The sequence below is a fragment of the Diadema antillarum genome, unplaced genomic scaffold (assembly GCF_040938485.1).
Source record: "Diadema antillarum isolate AM-2024a unplaced genomic scaffold, OU_Dant_1.0 scf00000141, whole genome shotgun sequence".
Lineage (NCBI taxonomy): Eukaryota > Metazoa > Echinodermata > Echinoidea > Diadematoida > Diadematidae > Diadema > Diadema antillarum.
Genome location: NW_027271030.1, coordinates 285,701 through 293,022, shown reverse-complemented (window position 1 = coordinate 293,022; position 7,322 = coordinate 285,701).

Genomic DNA, 7,322 nt, shown 5'->3' with positions numbered 1-7,322 from the left:
AGTGAAGAGAGATGATCAATTCTTAATTACTTTTGAATTGGAAATTTGTTACAGTTATCACAAGATGAAAATGCAATCCTTTTTATTCAATGTTTTCAAAATTGGCACTGCCTGTTTTTTAAGGTCGTGATTACTTATCTAAAGAGCTTTCATTCTATTGCCAGTATCTTTGTACATAATTATGATTAACTTTACCATCAATTTCTAGGTCTAAAATCAAATGCTTTCGGAAAAGCAAGAAGCTTGACAAGATTTAATATCTTACAAAAATAATAAGGCTACATAAATGAAGAACCGCCACGGCACCAAGGCACACTGTTGACATGAATATTTCACAGACAGCTAGCTGAACACGCGATGCTGAACGTCATACAGGCACCGAGGCACAGTGGGCCAGAGAGATACCAAAGTGCGCCAAAAGTCACTTTGGGCACCAGGGATTTGTTTAATTTTTGACATGCGCCCTTGAGAGGCAATACTTTGAGGAATTTATCATTGAAATATTTAAATCAGGTATGTACATTAAAGGGGTATATTTCCTACCTGAAGTAGCAAAATACAATATTTTAAGAGTTTCAAAGCAAATTGTAACCTCTTTAATAAATAAGTAATGTCAACATGTAGTTTTTGAGATATCAACCTGTAATTTCTCCCACATATTTCTCAGAATTCATTTTACGTTATGAATGCCATAAAAATGCAAAGAAACTTAATGTTCATGAATATTTTACGCTAAATATCCTGGAAAAGAGGCTAATTATTTGTCTTTTTAATATACCCTAATGAAAAGTTTAGATTGCCACGGATTTCCAACTAAATTCTATTACCACCACATTCCTTGATGTCTCAGCTTTAAGCTGATACCAGATTTGGCTGCCACCTTTTGCCACTTTTTGTGTTAGAGCCGATTTTCCGCGACACATTACGTCTATTTTGGACCTTGCAGCCACTCAGGAATGCTGTTATATCATACGGGGCCGCATGAGGGCGGCATTTTTGTAAAATTTATTATTTTTTTCTCGCACGTTAAAGGCACAGAAACATGAATTACACTGAAAAAGAGGCAAACAGATTGTATAGGGCTAGTCTGGCACCTAAAAGACCCCTCCTCAGACGATAAAAGAGTACATAATTGCACATAGCCGAAGCCATATAGCCTATTGTTCATAATTGTCATAGCCACTACTGTAAACATAGCTATTTCCACTGCGTTACATACTGTGTGGACACCTAAATACTTCGATCCTACTCTTGACATATGCAGATAGAACGTTATACACCAAAACACAGAGATTTTATTCTCATCGATTACTCGTTGGAAACAAAGTGTATAGGATCGCAGTTTGTGAATCCGATTGCAGGTGATTGTCAGACATTGCTCGCGTGATCCTCATCGGACGATCTTGCCTCATCGGATCATGCCTGATATGTCTTACATTGACCTGATAGGCGACCAATACAAGTCGGATTCATCAGACTGTGATCCCATACACTTTATGGGTTGTCGGAAGCAAAAAAAAAAAAAAAAAAAAAAAAAAAAAAAAAAAAAACCTTTGCTTCCGACGACTGATGAGAAAAAAAAATCATTGTGGAACGTGGATGAATTAATAATTTCATATGATAGTGATTCCGATGAATTTTTCATCCAAAAAAAAAAGCTTTTCCAAGTAAACTTTTATACACGGCAGATTCATTCTTGGCTGCTAAATCATAACCTTTCATTTTCCTGATTACTGACTTCACAATTTGTTATTTTTCCAGTAAAATTAGACAAAATGGTTTTTGCGCTTGTAATCATGAATTGAAATGGCATAGGCCTAAGGTTATAATTATGAAGTAGAGAGATAAGAACTATATCGGAGATTGATTTTATATCGCACATTTTATTTTATGTCCTGCTAGAATAAAGTGAATAAATTCACCCAAAAGTACAGCGTTCATACATCATAAACTTATTTTGTAACTAGTTAACATGGACAACAGTGTCATTTTGCAGTACGTGTGTAATATGGAACTTTCAGCATAAATTCGATTCTTTTAACAAAACCCGAATGTTTACACACTTTCTGTGACATGTAAGCATCGTGTATTCAATGGTAGTATATAAGCAGTGTCAGTGAATGTGAAAAGATAAATATTAATCTTTAAAGAAAAAATAACAGCCTAGGATTTGCATTGCTTTATTCGTCATTTACACAGATTTTTGGTAGCCAATGAAAAAACAGCATCACAGTGACGTCATATGAGTTTGAAATTATGTTCAATCAATTCTACGCCCCAAATTACCCCTGGACACCAAATTTGGGTAAAAAGAAACCACGGAATATAATTTTGGCGCACTTTGAGCTCATTCTGGCCCACTGTGCGAGGGCGCCCTTGCTAGTTACAGGTTCTAGACCCTTCATGAAGGGATTCTATTATTGGTACACGTACTTAATCTTCTGCACTGTATGTATAATTACGTATACATGTAAAATTTGGTATAAACGTATCTCTCTCTCTCTCTCTCTCTCTCTCTATATATATATATATATATATATATATATATATATATATATATATACTGTGTGTCTCTAAAAAAAGTAAACCCAACTTCAACAGCAAATTTTCAGAAAACTATAACATATTTGCACATTATTTTTTCATGGTTAGATAGTCCAATAAGTCCTCTATCCAATGATACCACGTAGGTTATGCAATTCTCATGTATGATGTGCATTCATGTGCATGCATTTCACCCTTTGCTAGGAATTCAGACTAGCAGTGCCCAGGGCAATCTATCATGAATGATTAATAAAGCATTCATGTGCCTTGGAGCAGAGCTCTGAACAAGTGGTTTCAAGGTCCACTGTTTAGGGTCATTGTAAGTATATACACACTCACATACACATAATTAGTTCCTGTGTAAAGTTCAGGTTTTGTACAGAGATTAAAATCTGGAACCTAACTTTGAAATTGATTATGGATTTCATGAAACTAATATAGGTTTTCGTATTCAAATCACCTCCAACTAAATTGTACACTATTCAACTATTACTCATATCAATGACAGTTTTATCTGATTTATAGTTTTTGAGCTATTACGCATCAAAAGTGGGAAATGTTTGTTTTTTTGTAACACCTAGTATATATATATACATATATATATATATATATATATATATATATGTATGTATAAATGTATTGACTTGACAAAGCCCTATGGGCGAAAATTCGTCGAATTTACGTCTCTAACGGAGTTTATATTGACCTACTGTTGTGAATATATATATATATATATATATATATATATATATATATATACGAAATTGGTCATTTCGTCGACAAAATGACCATATCGTTAACGAAATTGTCATTTCGTGGACGAAATGCTCATTTAGTTACAAGATGTTGTCATTTCGTTACAAAATAATCATTTTCATCCACGAAGTGACTGATTTCGTAGCGAAATATTCCACAGGACACTTGGCGCTCCACATTTTTTGTTCATGGTTTAAACCATGGTTTCATTTATACCACATTTGTTAATTTGGGCCAATATGTTCTCCTGCTCAAGTGAACTCACATGAAACAAACAAACAGAACGTACTGACATAGACATAGCTGACATAGCTGAGATATTACAGATGAACGGAATGTCTGATGTAGTCAGCAAATAGGATGTCAGCTCGTATCGAGAGGAAGAAAAATAAAACCCCAATAATATTCTGTGTTGTAGAAGTCTCTCTTCAAGTGATATCTAAATGAACAACGCTCATTAGAGTCGATAATTTGATTCACTCACGATATAGGCAGAACGGTATTTCATCAGAGCGATCCATAAACATATCGATGTCAATACAATTTACATGTAGGCCCTACTTTAGTTGTGATCAAATCGATATAGTGCATGGCCTGTTAGATAAAAGTAGAATTAACCGTATCTGTATCATTGTGAGGTCAGAAGACAGGGTAAAAGGCCTGTGATAATACTTTCCTTTCACTATGTCTTTCTAATATTCTACTGGTCAAAATGAGAACACCATCTATCTCTGTGAAATAAATAGTGTGCATGCAGTGTGAGTATACAGCGCAAGTCAGCGGAAGGTGCGAGCACGCACATAACAGTCACTTCCCTTGTAAGCGCTATGTACAATACAGACGTGTGCGCGCCGCGCCTGTACGCACTCGCTCGTGAAACATGTATGCAGCAGTTTCCGTATTACACGTACTACTGCTGTGATGCATAATCATGACATGCAAATAATACTGTGCCTTCAACGAGGAGAACAGGCTTTTCGGAAGCATTTTGGAGAATGATGGCTTTATAATACTGATGTTTGAGTAAGCGAATAGTTTATATTAATTACATAAATCTGAAAAGAGCATATATAAGTGCATAAAGCAGGGGATAGTTTTATTTCTCGTCTTTTTTCAGTATATAAGCTACTAACCATGTCTTCAATATATATCTATATTCGTAGGTATATAAAGCACCATGGCACTTGCTCAGTCGCGGTCCGGAGGTGATGTCATAAACCCACAATTGAACTTTGAATTCTCTCTAAAGGAATAGTCTGATACTTAGGTCATCACCACTCTATGACCGTTTTGCTTTTTTTTTTTTTTTAAATTTGCGTAATTCCCCCCACCTAAAAAAAAAACAAAACTAAAACTAAAACAAAAGAAAGGAGGAGGAGAAGAGGAAGAAGAAGAACAACAACAATGCAGTCATTGCAGGCTGCTACGGGCTTGCTTGTGCACTTTATTTCTGTTTTTAGTGCTAATATAAACGGACGTATCGCCAAGTCATGAACCACACGTAGGCCCTACTTGTCACAGTTTACGGTTAATGTAGAACCCAATTATTACAGAGGTTTTGTTGTCATTCCAACACAAAGAAAACAGAATCTCTCGAATGACTTGAAGTTTGGCCGTAGGATCTACGAGCACTGGCGTAGCCAGGGGGGGGGGGGGGGGGGTGGGGGCGATGGGGGGCGGTCGCCCCCCCCCCCCCCCCCCCTACCGGGGATTTGGGAGGCGGAAAAAAAAAATGCGTGTATACTGTATGCATGCACATGAAGCGGGTCTTAGATTTACAAAAAAAAACTATGAATAATTCTGAGTGCACAAGACTTATCACTTATATTCCGAAAACTCAAGGTTCCCTCATGTATAAGGGGAATTTCCCCTTTTAATCGACCCTTTCCTCCCTCAGCCCCCCCCCCCCCCCGCATCAGAATTTTTTTTTTGGGTGATTTCCCAAATGTTCATTCCATCAAATATGCGTATACGAGATATCTCAATTTCAACCTTAAAAAGGCAAAAGCTCCATCGGAAGGGAAGGGTGGAGATAACACTCGCCCACGCCTTCTTCCTGCTCGCCCCCCCCCCCCCCCCGCCCATGCATAGAAGTAGACTGTGGCTATACCCAGATCGCTTTATTTCAATTCTAAAAACGCAAAAGCTCCACGAGCGGGAGGGGGAATCCCCCTTCCCCTAAGCTCTACCTCACTAGACTTTATACATACACACAGATGGTGCACATTCGGAATAAGAGCTAAATTCCGTGATTTTAACACTTCGATGAAAAAGTATTGTACCAAAAATTTGCACCAGATCGCTGAATTTCAGGTCTGAAAACGCAAAATCACCTTCATGTGGCAGGGGATATGCCCCTATCTACACCCTCGTGTGCATGATTTTTCTGTTTGATTGCTGAACAGACAGCGTTCATGATATTCAGTGTAAGAATTAATACAAGAAGACTAGTGTACTTAAATTATACCATTTTATAGGCAAATCGTTCAATAATAATCTACACTAAAATATACTGCAACCTTAGTGGGACTGTTTCAACTCGTTAAAACACGCAAAAAACATGCATCAAATTGCACCATTTGCAACATCAAAATGCAAAAAGTTCTCACCGTGGGAGGGGGGACACCCCCCTCCCACACCCTCCCCCCCTCCCCCCTCGCTCGCTCCACTCGCTCGGGTTCAGTCGCGTTCATGATATTCAGTGAAAAGAATTAATACAAGAAGTGTATTTTAATTATATCATTTTATAGGCAAATTGTTCAATAATAATCTACACAAAAATATACTGCAACCTTAAACAAGTGGCACTGTTTCAACTCGTTGAAATACGCAAAAACATGCATCAAATTGCACCATTTGCAACATCAAAATGCAAAAAGTTCTCACCGTGGGAGGGGGGACACCCCCCTCCCACACCCTCCCCTCCCCCTCGCTCGCTCCACTCGCTCGGGTTCAGTCGCGTTCATGATATTCAGTGAAAAGAATTAATGCAAGAAGTGTATTCAAATTATATCATTTTATAGGCAAATTGTTCAATAATAATCTACATCAAAATATACTGCTACCTTAAACAAGCGGAACTGTTTCACGTCGATAAAACGCGCAAAAACATGCATCTAATTGCACCATTGGAAAATCAAAATGCAAAAAGTTCTTACCGTGGGAGGGGGGAAACCCCCTCCCACACCCTCCCCTCCCCCCCCCCCTCGCTCGCTCCGCTCGCTAGGGTTCAGTCGCGTTCATGATATTCAATGAAAAGAATTAATACAAGAAGTGTATTTTGATTATACCATTTTATAGGCAAATTGTTCAATAATAATCTACACTAAATTATACTGCTATATACCTTAAACAAGTGGGACTGTTTCACGTCGATAAAACGCGCAAAAACATGCATCAAATTGCACCATTTGCAACATCAAAATGCAAAAAGTTCTCACCGTGGGAGGGGGGACACCCCCCCTCCCACACCCTCCCCTACCCCCTCGCTCGCTCCGCCCGCTCGGGTTCAGTCGCGGTCATGATATTCAGTGAAAAGAATTAATACAAGAAGTGTATCTAAATTATACCCTTTTATAGGCAAATTGTTCAATAATAATCTACATCAAAATAAACTGCTACCATAAACAAGTGGGACTGTTTCACGTCGATAAAACGCGCAAAAACATGCATCAAATTGCATCATTTACAACATCAAAATGCAAAAAGTTCATACCGTGGGAGGGGGCACACCCCCCTCCCACACCCTCCCCCCCTCGCTCGCTCCGCTCGCTCGGGCTCAGTCGCTTCGCTCCCTCGCAGACTAACCGCCCCCCCCCCCTAAGATGAAATCCTGGCTACGCCGTTGTCTACGAGCGACATGCATCAACAAGAATATATTCAGTAGATAACATGGTGTCAATTAGAAATGTACAACAACACTTAATTATTGGGAAAGTTAGGTAAATGCTAAGGGTGTTAAAGGGTATTCCCTTTTCCTCTAACAGGGACTTAAACAACATTCGTGCATCAAAATCGCACTC